The sequence below is a fragment of the Crocodylus siamensis genome, chromosome 7, assembly GCF_052110815.1.
Source record: "Crocodylus siamensis isolate JL-2025a chromosome 7, ASM5211081v1, whole genome shotgun sequence".
Classification (NCBI taxonomy): Eukaryota; Metazoa; Chordata; order Crocodylia; family Crocodylidae; genus Crocodylus; species Crocodylus siamensis.
In genome coordinates, this window is record NC_143401.1 from 21,315,621 (window position 1) to 21,334,487 (window position 18,867).

Sequence of the window (18,867 nt, forward strand, 5' to 3'; positions counted from 1 at the left end):
ACATGAGCCTGCAATGCGATGCTGCAGCTAATAATGTGACCAAAACGCTGGCTTGCATCCATAGATGCTTCTCGAGCAAATCCCGGGACGTCATTCTCCCCTTGTACTCGGCCTTGGTGAGGCCGCAGCTGGAGTACTGCATCCAGTTTTGGGCTTCACAATTCAAAAGGATGTGGAGAAGCTTGAGAGAGTCCAGAGGAGAGCCACGCGCATAATCAGAGGTCAGGAAAACAGATCTTTCGATGACAGGCTGAGAGCCATGGGACTCTTTAGCCTGGAAAAGCGCAGGCTCAGGGTGATCTGATGGCCACCTTTAAGTTTATCAGGGGTGACCACCAGGATCTGGGGGAACGTTTGTTCACCAGAGCGCCCCAAGGGATGACGAGGTCGAACGGTCACAAACTCCTGCAAGACCGTTTCAGGCTGGACATAAGGAAGAATTTCTTTACTGTCCGAGCCCCCAAGGTCTGGAACAGCTTGCCATCGGAGGTGGTTTAAGCACCTACATTGAACACCTTCAAGAGTAAATTGGATGCTTATCTTGCTGGGATCCTATGACCCCAGCTGACTTCCTGCCCTTTGGGCAGGGGGCTGGACTCGATGATTTCCTGAGGTCCCTTCCAGCCCTGATGTCTATGAAATCTATGAAATTACTCTACTGCACAGTAAACATCTTGTGTAGATGCACCCAAAGTGTAGAAACAAAATTCTGTAACTCAGACTTGTACCTGATTGTCCTCCCCAAGAACTCTGTCCGTAGAAGGTATGAGGCAGCACAAACCTTGTCTTGAACATTAACCTTATGTTTTCCTTGGGAAATCCCAACTTAGTGTCCTGGCCCTGGAGAGCCTATTAGTGATAGGCATAGAGTTCAGGCTGCAGGTGTGCTGTGTTTTTCTGAGCTTATTCTTTAGTAACCTAAATATTTCAGTCTGGCAGTCTCCTAGCCTTCCTGGTATTGGAAAGTTCATGAAAGCCATTTTTCTCACAACATTTTTTACTTTTCCAGTCAGACTGAGTTGCTGAAAAAACAACTGTTCTGTTCTCTGTAGACCCTTCAGCTCACAGCTAGAAGCAGGAAGCACAGAAGGTTGTGAAGGAAAACACAAGGAATAAAGCGAACATAACTTCTATCTCATGGGAAACTCAGTGTTTTGTATCCCAACTGATCATGTGGCATGAGACTCTGCCTTCACAGTAGCAACCAAGGGAATGAAAAGGGCATGATATGTAGGTAGACCTGTGCAAATACTTAACTACAAGATGCATTTGTCAAATGGAGCAAAGACAAACGAAAATCATTTAGGGTCAGCCCAAAACTATTTTGTTTCCCCCAGCAGAAAGAGGGGGAGGAAGGGGGGAGGCATTTGGAATATTTTTTCAAATGGAAATCAAAAACCATTTCATTTAAAAAACAAAATGACTTGGATTTTCAGAGCATGTTTTTCTTCAGCTGAAACTATTCACAAATTCAGGTCAAATTCAGCCAATAAGTTTATTCTGGATGGCCCAAAACATTTGCCTCTCCCTCTTTCCCCCCAACAGAATGCTCAGCTCTAATAGGGGGCCCTTATCAACAGGAAGAAAAGGCCCAGCAGCCAGCAGCTACTAGCTTCAAAACAGCTGCTTTTCTCTGCTCAATTTAAGGGCTAGTCCCAAGAAAGGCAAGCTTGGAGCATACCAGTAGGTCATTTAAGAGCAACCCTGCACTGAGAACAAAATGTTGTCAGGAATCCACTGCTAAGAGTTTTTCTACACTACAGTCACTGTTGTGGCTGCTGCTTGATATACCTGAGCTAGTTCCCAGGTGCTGCTAGATTGCAGCAATACCCTAGGTAGCTAATCTAAACCTAGCTGGGGTATGTTTATACCCAGTGCAGTCCCCATGCACTATGACCTTATCCTGAGAATGATGCTTCTAGGGAACATGTGAGCCAATTCACCCTACACTTTTTACGTAGCTGAGGCTCCACTTCCAAAAGAATAATAGTGTTAATGATAGATTTTGATGTGGAGACCAGTTGTAGCACAAACATAATTTGGGAGAAGGGCAGTAGCAGTGACTTGAGGTACAACCCAAGAGCTCTTCGCTATTGTACAAATAACTTATGATGATAACTTTTGCTAAGAGTCACCCACTGTCTCAAGGGAAGTGTAAAGGGGCAGTTCTAATTCTTGATTAGGGTGATCCACGTCCTAGCACATCCCAGCTGCTAGGAAACACTTCTATAGGGGTTTCCACTTATAGAAACTACTGCAGGGACATTCCAAGGCCTGCACTGTTGCTCTTGTTATTGAATACTGTCAAATGAAGGCTTGAAGATGGGGCTGAGCATAAACATAATTGCTAGAGATGCCACTCTCCCTCCCATGGATTTCCTAGAATAATCTGTCTAATAACCCTCTGCCACCTATTTCTAATGGACAAAATCTAGTGCCCATGGTACAAGTGTCAGCCATTAAGGACAGGTGCTACTGCTTTTGCCACTCTCACGAACTAGTCATTTAGACACGTGCCTCATCTACCCGTGTAAAGTGCTTTGCAATCTTGGGATGAGGATTATTGTCTAAATGCAAAGGAAGACAATTGGTATAGAAGACGGCAGTGATGACTTATGCATGATTCATAAGTCAGCGCCAGCTCCGATGTCTGCAGGCTACACAACGTGTTGGGAGCTTCAATGGGAAGAATGAGTGGGTTGGTGCTGCTGCTGCTGAATCTGTGTTTAGAGAGCAGAATCGATCTCTACCATCTCAGGCTGCACACACACAATGCTATCACCAGCCAATCACCAAAAGACTTGTCTTTATTTTCGCTCCTCTTCATCTTCTGCTTCTATGAGCAGGCCAAGGACTTGTTGTCACAAGGTGATTTATATATTTTTGTTCATCAGCAGAGACAGCCCTGGACTAAAGCCCAGGACTAAAGCCCAGGATCTGATCATCCTAGACTTTGGCAGAGATGAAATCCAGAGTCAGTTTTTGCTGCTTAGATATTTCCTTCAGTCTGAATCTGCTCTACACTTGGAAAAAGAACATTGACTGTAAAGGCTCCAAAAAAGCACCAAGAACTTGGGAGGTACCTACCAGTAGTACCAGTCAGTAGCAGTACCAGTTTTAGCAAGGACAGTTGAGGGTCTAATGTAATTGTGCATATGGAGATCTCTTGTGCTTTTTCACTGGCAAAGATTGTACTAGTTTTTGAATACAAAGGACTGATGGGACATGCTTCTAGGATTTGATTCTTTAGCACAAAGATTTACATTTAGGTCAGGTACTAACAGCCAGAAACTGTTTGTATCTGAATGTCTCCTGGTCCAATGTGGCATGATTCTTGTGTTAGGATTAAGAGATAATCTGGAGTAGCCCTCTTCCTCCTCATGCAAGCGCAGTTTGCTAATATGTGTAAAATGGCCTGCTAGTGTAACAGCTGGCACTATCAGCAGTCCCTCTGTTGGTAGTGTAGCCCAGGTGTACTCCCCTTCTCCAACTGAAAGGAATTGTTAGCTGGCAGGTGTGCTGTTGGGGAACTGCAGACCATGCAGTTTCCCTCCATCTCTATAGAACCAGGCCAGGACAGTCAGGGAACTTAACTATATACAAATATATTTACATTAAATTTATCACAAGGAAAAGAAACATGGATATTAACATATGTTCAATGATCCATCCATCTAAACAAACAACATAAACGATACCCTCTGGGTAAATGCTACAAAACTTTATACCAGTGCTCCAGATACAGGTAAGTATCTGATCTGAAACAGATAAACCCCAAAATAAACATAGATAATCAACAGATAAACTACAGGCAAGTACAGGTGAGGAATATATAAGCCAAAAATAAATAAACAACAGGTGAAATAATAGCAAAAGTGGGTCCCAGCAGAGCCCTAGGACTCATTTACAAACATGAAGGTTCACAATATATAAGGCCACTTACAGCACAAGAGCCCCAAAGATAAACTTAATCCCCAGGGGAAACCCCTATGCCCTTGGGCTTTTTCCTCAACCCCTTCAAGGAAGCTGGTAACTTCAGAGGGGCCCTCCCAGTGGGACCTCCACTTTCAGAAGCCCTTAACTAACTGGGGGAACTCACAGCTCCCAGGCCTGGCAGGTGGCCCTCGTCCTCTGCACCAAGCTGTTCTCTCACCTGCAGTGGGCTTTGGGGAGGGGGGGTGTCGCTGTCCCCTGGGACAGGACTCCGCTATGCAGGGCTTCTGGGGCCTCTGGCTTGGCCCTGTCCACTGGCTCAGTAGCCCAAGCACTGTCTGGCTCCCTGGACTCAACCTTTTGCTATGGGTTGGAAGCCTGGGCTGCCTCATGTAGCACCAGGCTCGGTCTGCTCCCGGACCCTCCGTGCAGCACCTGCTGCACTGAGCTCCCAGCCTCATGCTGGGGGTTGTGGACCTGAGCTGCCCAAGCGCTCCAAAGATCCTGCTCTGTGCACTGGCCAGTGCACTGTGTCTCTGCCTGCACGCCAGATGTTGCAGACCCGCGCCACCACACACAGCTCCCAGGGTCTGGATGCCATGCACTGTGCTGAGTGTTGAGAGCCTAGTCGCTGGAGCTGTCCACCGTTCCCTGCCAATGGAAGTCTTCAGGGGTGTTTCCAGGCTACTGCTTCACCCTGTGGAGCAGCTCTTCTGAGCCCTGCTCTCCTCCATCCCCCACACATCTTCCTCAGCTGGGCATGCAGATCCTTTTATACTCTTTGGGGCTCCCCCTGAAGTCTTCCCACCAGACAGTGTTGCAGTCTACAATGTGGGGGGGCTGCTCTCCCCTCCCCCCTCAGGAAAGGGGTGTGACTTAACTCCTCTTGCTACTTCCTGATTGGTGGATGGGCTCCACCAATCAAAACAGCAAAATCTTAAGCCCCAGACTCAACCCAAGTGCGGAAAGGCAAGCCTGCCAGAGTTGTCTCAAGAAAAACACCAGTCATGAAAAGTGCATTCCCCCAAGGCAATCATTCTCAGCCTTTTTGATCCCGTAGCCCACCTGAACAGCAGCAAAATAACAGACAAGATCTCTGGAATTCAGAACTTCTTCCAGAAGGAATAGTATCCATAGAAGTATCATTTATGCATTGACTATATCTGTATTAAGGACAGCTTCTACTACTTAGAATCAAAGTTAGCATAGCAATGAGTCAAAACAGCTCTGGGAGGATGAGGGAGAATTTGGAGATTGCCCACTTAGAATAACTCCAGAATGGTTTGCAGATGTGCAAAGCTAGGTTCTTGCAGAGTATGTTCACAGAGATCTTCTGTAGCTGTTGTTACCCTTTGTCTCACCAGGCCTCATAGACTGTACAGGTATCTTTGGCTTTGGGGTGGTCATAAAGTCTCCAAAGAACAGTCACCAGCCCATAGGAGTTTAGCAAAGCTGCAACAGCTCCAGGTAGCTGGGGGAAACTTATCTGTCCAAGGCTGTGTGGATGGACAGCAAGGGCTCTGATTTCAGTCCCTCCTGTGCTACAATGACCCACAACCTGTGGCTCTAACTACCTGTGACGAGATCTCTGCTAGTCATTTAAGCCTAAAGTAGTGCCTGAAAACCCTTTGTCATAACAATATACAAGACAAAAGTGAAAAGAAGATTTGCTTGCTTAGAGCTGGCCTGTAAAAGCGTCTCAGTAACTGCCCTTGATTCTTTTGAATGGATAAAAAGGACTGACTTATTTAAAGGTGTTTTCTTTCATGTTTTTACCTTTAAAATATCAAGAATCTAAAGTCAGCTTTTCTCTGATTTTGCTTGGGGACTTGATAGTTTCAGAGCACATACAGTGTCCAGGCATGCTGCATGGGGCACACACTGCTGGGTCGCCTCCCCAGATTCCTTTCCTCCTCTGGCTGCACAGCAGAGGAAGAGGCAGCTGCAGGGACCGGTGTTAACTGCATGTTAATCTCTTGTGGGCCACATGCTGGCCCATCACAGGCTGTATGTGGCCCAAACTATGGGCTGTAAGTTGGATAAGAATTTATCCAACTGTATTAATAAGAAGGGCAGGGAGGTTGAATCTTTAACAAAGATTTCCTTTTTCCCAGAGGAATTAAATGCAATTAAATGGATGGGGGGAAAAAAAGCCAAAACAACTAACTCTGAACCATTTAATCACAACTGACTGTCCTCTCAACTTTCAGTCCCTTGTGATGTCACTAGATCTTTATACAGCAGGGTAAGACTTCGGGAACACAGGCTGAGACCTAGTTTTCTAGTGTAAAATAACAAGAAAAAAGTACTTTTTAAAACCAAAGATTCCATCCTTTTTCAAACATCTTAAAAAGCAAGAAAGGGCATGAGCTCAGTTTTCCCGGTGAGGCAGAGACACTTGTGGAGAGGGAAAGGGTTGTAAGTGAGACTTGCCTAGGAGGGCAGGGTGTCCCACTGGGGAGAGTTAGCTGAGAAAACAGCCTAGGGCCGGGTGGGTGATCAACCCAAGGGTTGTTTCAGTTATTAGCACAAGGGGGCTATGTCTGGGAATTGGAGAATGGGTCTGCAACATCTGGCTTTTGGGGAGGGGGGACAGCGTGTATGTCTTTTGCAGGTACAACAGACAGCTAGACTAGAGGAAAGCTTCTTTTCCCCCATGCAGGCTCTAGCAAAAAGCAGAAAGGTACCTTCTTTTCTGAAACAAGCCCTGCTGCATTAGCCAATGTTATTGTGTTGCTAAGGTAAAGGAGAGCTGATATTAACTCTGGAAGGTGTGCTTCTGCTGAAATTCACTGGCTTCTCAAGGTTTAAACTGGGGACTTGTACTGAGGGTGTTCTTTAGTCAATTGGTATAAAGTGTTATTAGTTCACTGATACCATGGCTGATTTGATTCGCAGGAGATTCGGCCTAATTTGGTGGCCGAATCTCTGAATTCAAATCAAATCAGGGGACCAATTAAAAGGTCAAAATCAATTTGAAGCTCTCTGAATCAATTTAGAAAAATTTGGAGAACTTCAGTGATTTGGTCAGTCCTCACTGGCTGCAGCAGAGCACTGGACCTAGACTCCATGCTGGTAAGTATAGGTCAGGGAAGGTGGGGACTGGAGGAGAGGGTAGGGGACCATGGGGGGACCCCGCTAGGCCCCATCCCCTGCCTGCTCCCCCAGCCCCCCTATGGCTGCCATGCCCATTCCAGCTCCTGGTTGTTTTAAAAAAAGCCCCCACTCAGTGGGTACTTCTGGGGGGCAATCCTTGCTGCCCCATGCTGCATGGGGGGGCACTGGCATGAGCCCCCGACAGCACTCCCAGCCCACCCCCCATGGCCGCCCCGCCTGGCCCAGTTCTGGACCACTAAAAAAACCCACAACCCCCCCAAAACTCACCAGCTGCTGCAGCAGCCTCAGGGCTTCTGGGAGCTCATGGAAGAGCCCCCCACACAGCATGGGGCAGAGAGGGAAGCGGGTAATTGCCCCCCACCTGGCAAGAGCTGGTGAGTGCGGGGCTTTTTGTTTGTTTTTTAGGGCTGGGAGCTGGGGCGAGTGGAGCAGTCATGGGGGGGCTGGGAGAGCAGGTGGGGTGGGGGGCTCATGGCAGAGCCCCCATATGGCATGGGGTACGGGGGGATCGCCCCCTGCCAGGTAGCAGCCAGTGAGTGGGGGCTTTTCTTTTTTTAAGAGTGGGAGCTGCGGTGGGCAGGGCAGCCATTGAGAGCAGGCGGGGGATGGGGACTGTCCTCTTCAGAGATTTGGCTGATCTGGCAGCAGCTGAATCTCCAAATCGAATCACTGTCCCCTGAATCAGCCAAATCCGAATCCAAAGCAAACACTAGCCGTAGCCGCTTCACACAGGTCTAATGGACAACTTCTGTGTGTGGCATGTAGCAGATGGAGGAAGGAGCAGGAAGCATAGTAGCGGATAGGGCAGAAAGCAAATTAGCAGATTAGGTAGTCAGGGAAGGAAGCAGAGCAGCAGATTAGGCAGGGAGCACTGGACTGAGTGCAGAGCAGCAGTTTGGGCAGGGGAAGAGGATTGGAGCGACACTTCCAGACTTGCCGAATAAAGTTTTCCATGGCAAAGATGGCAAATTCAAAGGTCATTGACATATGGCCCCAAGTACCAGATTTGGTTTGGCGTCATCAGGGAAACAAACAGGATTACTGTTACACGGATCAAAGGAAGGAGGCAGGCAGACAGAAATCTACTTCCTTCTGTAATATCTATGATTCTCTACCAATAGCTCCCAAGTTTAGCCTAGAGCCTCTATGAATTTGATTCTTACCCACCTCCAATTTATAGAGGCCTTCTATACAGAACTCGAATGCAAATCCTGCCTAGTTGGCCTGGCAATTTATAATCAGGCATAGAAAGGGAGAAAGAACAAAATGTAAGGATTGCCCACTGTGCTTCCTTTTTGAAAAAAATGCTTGTTCTCCTGAACATAGTCTTCTATGACATACAGCTAGGTTTCCCAGTTGAAACCAATCAAACTACTCATTTGCTTGCTGCTTAAGTAGGCTAACAAATCAGGGCCTATTGGTACAGTGCTGGTCCAGGTTTTGGGGCTTTTAAATTTGCTCACATGATTTAAAGATCAAAGCTTGGAAAGTAATCTTATTGTGTTCTGTGAGCTACTGAGTTCCTCCCAGATTATCTAGCCATGTGTCTCCCCACTCTCCTGGGTTTATTTTTCTGCTCTGTAAGGTGCTCAGATATTTAATTGATGGGTGATATATGAAAATCTAGTGAGATCAGTAATTTTAATTCATCCCCTCCAGCTGGAAGAAAACAGTGACAGCAATGTATTCCTTAGTTAGCAGCTGCCGCCTCTCATGGATCAGCCACTACAAAAAGCAATACCCTGGGCAGTCAGTTATCCTATATGTGTCAGCTATGGCACTGGAAGAAATGGGGTCCTTGTTTCAGAGAGAAGCCACACAAATGTATTATTTAGAATTTAAAGAGACCCCCGAAAGTGGATGTATATCTTTCTTTAAGCAGCAATAACTTGCGAGCCACACACACGCACTTCAGAACACAGGGGTTGAGGATGGCATGCTTAAGAACATAAAAAACTAGAACTCTTGGTTCTAAAATGCTTAAGAATAGCTACTCTTCTGCTGTCTTAGGGAAAAATAGACTGATGCAAAGCACATTTAGGGTGATAAGTGGTTTAAATATGAAAAATTAATTTAGCCTAAAACTTCAAAGCTGTATTAATTTCAAAACATTTTTTATTTCAAATATTTTAAAGGATTTTTTTAAATTAAAAATATCATTAACGTTGTTGATATTGTTTGTTTGATCTCTACACCAGATAGATCCTTTGGCAAACTAGGTCCTCTTCTGGTTTCTGCCAGTGGCTGGCAAGGTGACCTTAGGCAAGTCCTTTGCCACCCTGGACCTCAACTTTCCCATAGCTAAAGTTGGAATAATGAGCCTGACTTTGTTGTGTGTGCTTGGAGATGAATTGCACTATATAATAGTGGGGTGCTAGTCACATTATTATGATTTGGTAAACTAAAATATTTTTAAAAGAAAAAAACATATTCAGCATGGTTTTGCATCTGAATGTCAATGAAAAATGTAGCAAAGTATTTTTGCATTTTTCTTTGAAAAAGTCAATATTTTTTGTGGAAGATAGTTTGGGGTAAAGGCTTTTTAAAAAACAAACATTTTGGTGGGGAAATAAATTGGCTGTAATCTAAATACTTTTGAAGTTTTAGTGATTAGCAGCCTAAGTGAAGTATCTCCTTAAAGGGTTTCCATTTCTGGGAATCTGTCCGAGAGATGGCAACCCTTCAAGGAGATACTTCTCTTAAGATGCTGATCACCAAAACTTTAAAATTGTTGGACTAAAGAACTGGATAGTCTTAGGGTCTTATAAGCTGTCCATCCATGACCTCTTGAAGAAGTAATTTCTGTTTATAAATTGACATTGAGTTCAGCACAGTGAACCTATATATGGACATTACAATTTAAACAAAGAAATATTATATCATAAAAAAATACATAGCACTAAATCCTAAAGGGAGCAAACCCTGGGCCTGTATTACTTTGGAGGGAATATATAGCTTGGGAAACAAAACATGGAACACTACAGTATTTCCTGCTGTTAGATTTACAGGGTCCTACTAGACCCGCTCATTAGAGTGGAGAAAATTTTTTTCAGTCTGTTAAGTGATCTGTGAAATCAGAGAAAACGTTTAGTTTAGGTACTGCTGTAAGGGTTAGGTTCTGTTCTGTTTAGTAAAGCAAAACCAAAAAAATCATTATGGGTCAGCACAATACATTTTGTTCACCCTGAAAGGAAATGTTCTGTTCCATATAGGGGTTTCATAACCCTTTTTAACCTTCCTTTTAACTTAGGTCATGTTATAAATGAAAATTGCCGAAAAAAAGTTCATTTTGAAATGTCAAAATGCAATGGTTTAGGATATCAGAAAGAAAAAACAATATTTTGAAAAAAAATTCCCCCACTTATTTCAGGCCAAACTCCATTTTTTGTTGAATTTATTATTAGTTGTAAAAAAGCGCCAAGCACCACTCCCTGTGGATGCAGAAGTAGCTCCATCAACCACCAAGGCCACCATTTTAAAACATAGTTTCTTATGATTTAAAGAAACCGGCTGGTGACAGCTTGAAACATGCCAAGTACTCGCAGTTCCCTGTGAGTCAGATTGGAATTAATGGCAAGGCCTGCAGTAGTTTGAATTCCAAAGAACAGCACACTGTGACTGCCGGGCTTCAGGTATCCATTCTCAAGCGGCCTTAGCCCTGGTGGCAAATGTTGGGCATTCTCCGGGCTCATGAGTTTGATCTAGCAGGTATCTCCTCCTCAACTCGCCTTCCCCGTTCTTTCCTGCCATGACTTGTTGGTTTTTCAGTGGATGGGGTTGGTCGTCAGGTTTGCTCGGTGGTCCGTGGTTCACCTGACAGTCATTCACAGGGCTCTGCCACCCCTACACCCCGGCCTCACGCCTCCTCATGCACATTGTTCCTCTGTTGACCTTGTCCCCTTCTGTGGAGCCACGTCCCCCTCTGTTCACCACCTGTTGTGATGGTTCACCACTGTGGGCCCACTCTCCCTGCTTCACCCCTAACTTCACCCCTTCTACTGGGGAAACACAAGGAAAATCTCTGAGGATCTCCCTTGGCCCTGCTCCTCAGGGATGCTCACTGTGCCATCCACTCCTCACTCCTTCACACAGGGAAACAAAACAGAAAACTATCAACAGAATATTAACGATGGGCCACTTCCTGCCGTGGCTATGCCCCGCTCCCTAGTCTTTCTTTTCCGCCTGCTCTCACTCAGGGACACTTCTCCTGCTGCCCATCATCTCTGTGATTTCCTCCCGCTTTGTTATTGCCCCAGCCATAACTGGCGGCGGTACCCACCTCGATTGTAGCCACCCTGGGGCTTTCCTCAGGGTTTTCCCTTCTGACGTGGCTCCTCTCTCGCCCTGGTCGCCCCACCACTCCCAGCTGGGGTCTCATCAGGCCACCGCTTCATCCCTGGCTCCTCTTTCCGGTGTGGAGCCCCTACCACTTGTCCACCTTTCACCTCTCTCTCCTGATGGGTCGCTCTGCCCCACACTGCTTTGGTCCATGCCCGCCTCATCAGGTCCTGCGGGCCTCGTGGGGAAGGTCTTCTCCCCTCTCGGTGGTAGCTACAGCCCCTTTTACTCCCTGCTCTCTCTCTCCCTTCTTCTGCGGCGTCATCTGCCATTTTTACTCCCACCAGCTGGCACTTGTGGCTAATGTCACCGGCTGGCCTTAATTGGATAAAGAAGTGGCTGATGAGCTGCACAGGCTTTTCCTTCTGCCCCTGCTGCACTGCATCTCTCACTGTAGGTAAGTGCTTGTTATTATCTCTTCCCTTTCCCTTCCTGGGACACACACATTTTGAGACAGTCACAATCTTGGTTGGAACCGGAAGTTGAATAGGGTTGTCAAGCTGGTCAACTGACCGGGCAAATAATGTCATTTGACAGGTCAAGTAACCACCTATTATTTGGTCACAGTCAAAAATTGTCAATTATTCTATGAAGTCAAGACTGGTGGCAAGTGGTAATCTGTCTTTTTATTGCATCACTAGTGTCACCTTTTAGGGCAGGAGTGAGGGTTTCTTGTTCTTCAGTCCTGCAGGGCTCAGGCCAGACATGCATGCATATGCGGGCAAACATACACACATACCCATTTAAGAGCAGGCACCCCATGACAGGAGTAGCTCCACTAGAGTCTGTGTATCGATGACTCCGCCCTCCTGTTATGGGCCACGCCTTGATTTTGATTAATTAATGGATGTTAATTAGCAGGAGGCTGCCCATTGTCTGCCCCAATGCCAGGGGGCACTATCTGCAGCTCCTTTTCCTCCCCTACACTGCAGCCAGGCCTCACAGATGATACTGACATGGTTTGATCTGGACCTTGTTGTAATTTGGCCCTCCCCTTGTCTTCCCTGGGCTTTCCACAGCCCTGTCTTATTCCGTGCCTTCCTGGCCCTCTGCTGCCCCCTCGCTCTGGGGCTTCTCGCTGGCCCCCTTGCTCTGGGGCTGGGGTCAGTGCACCCCAAAATGCTGCGCCCTCTCTGGCACCAGAGTTCCCATGCCACTGGGGATCCCCTACGAGGCCTCGTCCAACCCCTAATAGTCTCACCCAAACCACCAGTCTTATAAAATTACAAACAAAAAACTTAAGCCCCTGGGCTATAACATAAAATCTAAGCCATCATTCAATCCCTACCAGGGACTTCTCCACCCTGTAACAGCAAACAGGAGCTGCTTGTGCCATCAGGCTTCTCCACTCTGCTTGCTCTGGCAGAGCTCCTTCTCCCTTGGCTGCTAGCGGAGAACTGCCCTCCTGGCCTCAGCCCTGGGGTTTATATGTGCCAGGCCCAGCCCTTTCCAGTCAGCTGACTCCCCAGAAGTTGCCCTAGCAACCTGCACCTGTGCCTTTGCTCTATTTCTCACTCTTGAGTTTCCTTTCTCCCCCCACCATTAAGCCATGTGCAGCTATAGCCTATTTGTTGTGCAGCAACAGTGGGACTAAGCCCACTAGGAACTACAACTCCTTCTCAATGACTAAAGCAGTAGTTCTCAGCATTTTTAAATTCCAGGCACTCTGCGGTACACTTGAGTCATGCCTCAGAAAATGCTAGTGGTATAAAACTATAAAGCAAGAAGCAGCCCATTCAGTCATATAACAATGTTGAGTATAACCCCATTAATTGAATCAAAACAACTTGCTCCTTCATCATGGTAGAAAACGTTGTGTCCTCAATGCAGTCTAGCTACATCACGAGAAATATGTTTAATATTTTCATATAGTACTGTTTGTGCAGTGTGGGAAAGTCTCCACTCAAAAACCAGAAATAGATTCATTACTTTCACTGCTGGGAAGTAGGTGACTCTATCATGCTGGGTTGTAGGCTGACAGGTCTGGGAGTCTGCCAGGGGCAGAAGAAGCAACCAAGATTCAAGGGGAGTGTGCGGAGTCCAAATGTCCAGGGGTTAGGAAGCCAGAAGCCAGGAGATCCATCTGGGGACCCAAGTCAGAGATTCAGGGGGGTGGGGCAGAGCATGGGGTCAGGAGCCCAGCTTACTTGGGTATCCAGGAGATCAAAGCAGACTTGAGTTAGAGAGCCAAAGTGTCAAGCCAAACTCAGGGTCTGTGGACAGGTAGCCAGAAAATCCATCAGAGAACCAGTAGAGGCACAAACTGAGGGCAAGGCAGCCTGAGTACAAGGTTGAGTCTTGTTACCCAGACACTTCTTCTTCCTGGTCAGGAGTTTTTATAGGAAGGGGAAATAAAGGGTCAGCTGACCCTGACTGGTCACTCCAGTGACAGGGAGGTGGCTAGGCCTAGATAGCGGGTTATGAGCACCTATGTTCACCCTAATGCTCAGCTGAGGAGGTGACAGACTGGGATGAGTGGCTGCATCAGGCAAGTCTGAGGCCCCAGATCCAAGAGCATGGCCTGAAATGGTGTATGAAAACCCCTAACCTAGGGGCTCGGGGACCAGTGCTTGGCCCTCCACCACACTGCAACTCATGGAGGAAGGCAGAGCAGCAAGGAAAGGACGCTACTGGGAAAAGGTCTCCCGCTACTGACTCCTGATTAGTCTGGGTCTCCCAGTCCCTTACTGGATCCTCCCGCCCATTGAGGCCCTGCTTGGACTTTGACCTCTGCCTCTGCCTCATGTATTGGGTTGTTGGCACTCAGCTGTCACAAGTACCTGCCCCAGCTTGCTCTTTGTCCTTGCTCTGCTTAGTGTTTTGGCCTTGATTCAGGTTTTGACTTTGGCTACCTCTTGGATCTTCAGCCTCTGCATGACAAGAGTTGACTCAATATTCAGATGAAGATGAATAAGGAGATGATGAAGATTTAGATCAGTGATTTTCATCCAGGGTACTGTGGTACCCTGGGGTGGCTTGAGATAATTTCAAGGTTGCCACACAATGTTAGCATTGTTAGGTGTGCAAACTTGATTCACAAGATAATCCCAGAAATTTCAAATAGGAATTCATACTGTTAAATATAGTCTGACCTATTGTGGTCTTTCTGAATTCCTTGCAATAGAGAAAGTGTTCTATTATATTTCTTTAGTCAAAAAAATTAGTGATAACTAAGAGCTGGCATTTTCTGAGGGGTGCCCTGAGGTTTAGAACTGCTGATGTAGGTAAAACAGTTGAAGCTAATGAAGATAATACAAAGCAAAATGCTTTAAAAATTGGCCTTTTGCCTACTTAGCTTAACTTCATTTAAAAATGACTTTTGTTTTTATAGTTGCCATGTATACTTTATTTCTCTTTAATTTCTTTTTTCTTTTTTTTATTTTGGTAGAGTTTAGATTGACCCTGGGTTTCCAGAATTAAAGCCAAAGAGAGGAAGAAGAACTCTTTAGTTCTGAATATTTTTACATTTTATACTTAATTAATATTGTTAGTTAAAATAACTCATTACACGTTTTTAGAATTGTATTTTAATGTTTCACAATAATAGATAACTAACTTTTTTGTAATTAACAGAAGTTTCAAACCTCTTGAAGATTAAAGTCTCTCATAAATATTTTAATAAGCTAATGCTTAAAGTACTTTAAAATTATTAATATTGGATTAGTCAATTGGTTAAGTATGTTTTGATCAATCAAATACCCAACCCTAGTATTATTACCTGGTCCCTGTGCATTGCATGTAGTGCATGGAACCAGTCTGGCATGTGCTTCATGTGGCACTTGGGGCTGCAGCTGGCACATGCACTGCATGTTATGCGCATAACTGGTCTGAGACTTCATTTCACACAGTGTGTGGGGCTGGGTTGGGCTGTGTGCTGCATGTGGCACCCACACTGGACCTACCCTCCCTGCTAGATGTGGTGCACAGGGCCAGACTGTGGACCTGATCTGGCCCACAGGCTGGCCCCGTGCACCACATCTAGGACAGCTAAAAACTGTTTGCTGTCCAATGTCTGAAGAGCCGCTTTGCTGAAGTGAGAGCTGTGACAGGTCCATATTGCTAACCTGATATGGGATAAATTTATCCTCTAGTGATTCTATCCTCAGGATTCAGGGATGCTTCTGCAGAACCAGCACCAAATAGAGCAAGATATGCCACAAGCCAGCAAGCCAACCTGTTCTAGACAGGCATCAGGAAACATCTGGCTTCTGGGGATTTTAGAGTCTCCATGTGACTCACCTAGATCTTTTCTGCAGAGATTGTGAAAGTAAACACACCAGAGAACTACAGCCTTTGATATCTCTTAGTGATAGACCCAGGCGCATGCACACACATTTAATGGCTACATTGTGAAGCAAGCTGTCTAGGCTACACATACTGAATCCCTTATGGTTAATTATAAGGTTTTTTTAAGGTTGGGCAGCTCCAGGAGGCCTTCCCTTTCTATTGTACCATGGATCCTCCTAAAGGGAGGATCCATTTGCTTAAATGTGAACACTTCTCTCCTCACTCTCCCCTGAACCCCTCAGAAAAGGGAAAGTTGAGTTTCACAAGACCTTTTTATCCCCCTTGGGGCAAGAGCAAGGCCCTTAGTTACCTGACATCTGTCATTTTTAAATAGTATTGTTTCCTTGGGGAAGTAGTTAGTTTGCAACTTTTCGTTTCCCTATTAGGGGAATATTTCAAAGATTAATTTACAGGTTTTTAACAGTGAGAATGATTAACGACTGGAACAAGAAACCCAGGGCAAGGTGGATTTTCCATGTCATGATGTGTTCATATTAAGACTGGATGCCCATCTGGAAGATGTGCTGTAGCAAACATGAAATATTGGGGATAATACTGGGGTAACTAGTATGCTGGATCTAAATATCTGTTTTAAAATCAGACAAACCCAGGGATCCAAGTCCCCCTTTGAAGACATTCAGATAACCTGGGTCTGCATCTAGTAGCTCACAGTCATTAGTAAAACATCCAACCTATGAATCCTCAAATAATTAGATGTAAAAATCCTGTAGTAATGGCAATCAGTTTTGCCAGAAGAGATGAAAACAAAAATGGGAGCATGAGTGTGCGTGGAAAGCTGTGCTAGGTGGAACAGGAACTGTACAGATCAGACCCAATGTAGTCTGTGAAGTGTTTCTTCCAATAGGCACTTGATAAATGTAAGACATTTGTTAACTCCTGATGTTCCAGCTTCCAGGACTAGTATTTCCTTTAAAACATGCAGGCCAAATAAGCACAAGGTAAAATGCATTATATGTTAAAATAATGATTATTAATCCAATCTCCGAGTTGTGGTGGGAGATTAACACATGATTTCACAATGAACTGCATCCCAGCAACTGAGCAGGGTTTCTTCCTGGTCTGTATCATTCAGTTGATAAAAGACCAGGTAAGGAGCACTGTTGTAGCTCCACCTGGTGACAGTCAAATAAGATGACACACAGCACTACGTAAGATTGTTGCTTGGGGTAGAGCTTACCCTTCTACACTGAGCCCTGGTGGTTGACACCTGGCAGGAACTGCCGATGTTAGTCAGTTAGTGGTCTGTCTACACAGCCAGAACTGCTGACTAGTCAGGGATGGCTCTGGTATCTCCTGTAGAATTAATGACTGGCAGACAGTGAAGAAGCAAAGAGCTGGACTAGAATGTGGCTTGATAACCACCTTGCCTGGAGGGCATGATGAAGGAAGGGGCTGTATTTTAGGCTCTACCCTGCCCGGCAAGGAGGTAAACAATGCAATCTGTGTCCTTTACTCAGGCCATGGTGTAGCTGCTTGATATGGGCTTATGATTTACGTTGTTTCTGCTGGTGGTTTGGGACAAGGCTAGAAGGGGAGGTGAGGAGGACTTGTTAGTGCCCAGGGGACACTTGACTACCTTGAGCCCTGCCAGGAGGCAGGCTCAAGCACATAGGGGCCAGGGGCCTGGTGCCAGAGGGGTGCAGCCACAAAGGGGCCAAAAGCCCAGTGACTAGAAGGGAGAAACAAAGCTAGTGCCTTAAAGCCAGGTCAATTCAGTGGGCCTGGGCTAGAAGGCCCAGTGAGATTAAAGGGACAGAGGCTGAGGAGGCTGAAACCCCACAGAAGGAACGCCATACTGGTAAGACCTGCAAGGCATGGGGTATGGTAAAAGGGAGGAGTTGGAGCCATGCAATTAGCCCTTAAGGCTTTGGGTGCCCTGCCAGGCACAGTTGAATAGAGGCCCAGCCTGGGACCAGTGGGACTGAGGCCTAGCAAAGGCCTGGGGGCAGCCTCCATAGTAATTTATATTTCCATCTAGGCATGGCAGATGAGACAGGAGGGTGCCCTAGGGGTGGAGCAGAGCACAGTCACAGAGCCACCAGAGGGCATCACAGCCACCCCGGGATCCCGACATGCTACAGCCACATTTCCTCAGTCTACAAATATAGCAACTTCTGTTAGGACTTGGAACCAAGCCCAGGCATGGCATAACCACATCTCAGGGGAGGGGGGAAATGGCCTAGGGAAGTGGCAGGGGGAGCAACCCCAGCCCTGGCCCCAGCCTCAGCCTCAGCCTGATGCCATGTAGGGTAGAGAGGGAGTGGCCCCGGCCCCGGCCCAAAGTGGCGGGGCTAGCTGGCCATTTTGGCCCAAAGGGAAGGGGAAAATGGCCCAGTCCCGGGCCTGGGCGCAGGCTCCAGCCTGAAGTGGCAGGGTGGGGGTGGAAGTGGGGAGCGGCCCTGGCTCTGGCCCGAAGGGGTGGGGGGAAATAGCCCTGGCCCCAGCCCATAGCGGCAGGGGGGAGGTGGGGAATTTCCCAGGTTGCAGCCCAAAGGGGAGGGGGTAAATGGCCCACGCACCAGCCCTGGCCCTAGCCCAAAGCAGTGGTGTGGAAGCAGGGAGTGGTCCCAGCCTTGGCCCAAAGTGTGTGGGGGGCAGACGGAGGCCTCTGTCCCTGCCCGCCCCCTCCCCCCCCATTCATGACAGGCAATTTGTTAGTATTTATGTAATGGTGATGGCACAATACTGAGTTCCAACAGATGCTTATCACACAGGCTGATCTATGTGCCTATCTCACGTAACAATAGCCATTAGAGAGCATAAACATTGTTTTCTGTCCTGTGCTGAGGTATTAAGTTTTATTAATCCTGTCGTATGTCTGGGGACAGGTAATAAAACTCAGCTGCTGCATTCTGTCCTTCACCTTTCAGTTACTTTGTGGCTTCTTTAAAGCACACAGCTGGGGTGAAGAGCATATGGATTATGATGTAAAAAATTGCCTTCTTTTAATTTTAAATACCATACTCATCACAACCTAGGAGTATCCCAAAACTAGAAATTGAACAGTACTCGATGAAACAGATTACATCAGGGGTGGACAAAATGCAGCCTGGGGGGGCCAGATGCAGCCTGCCAAGCCATTCTATCTGGCCCACAGGGCCCCTAAAAAATTTAGAAAATTAATATTAATCTTCCCTGGGCTGCCTGTCATGTGGCCCTCAATGGCTTGCT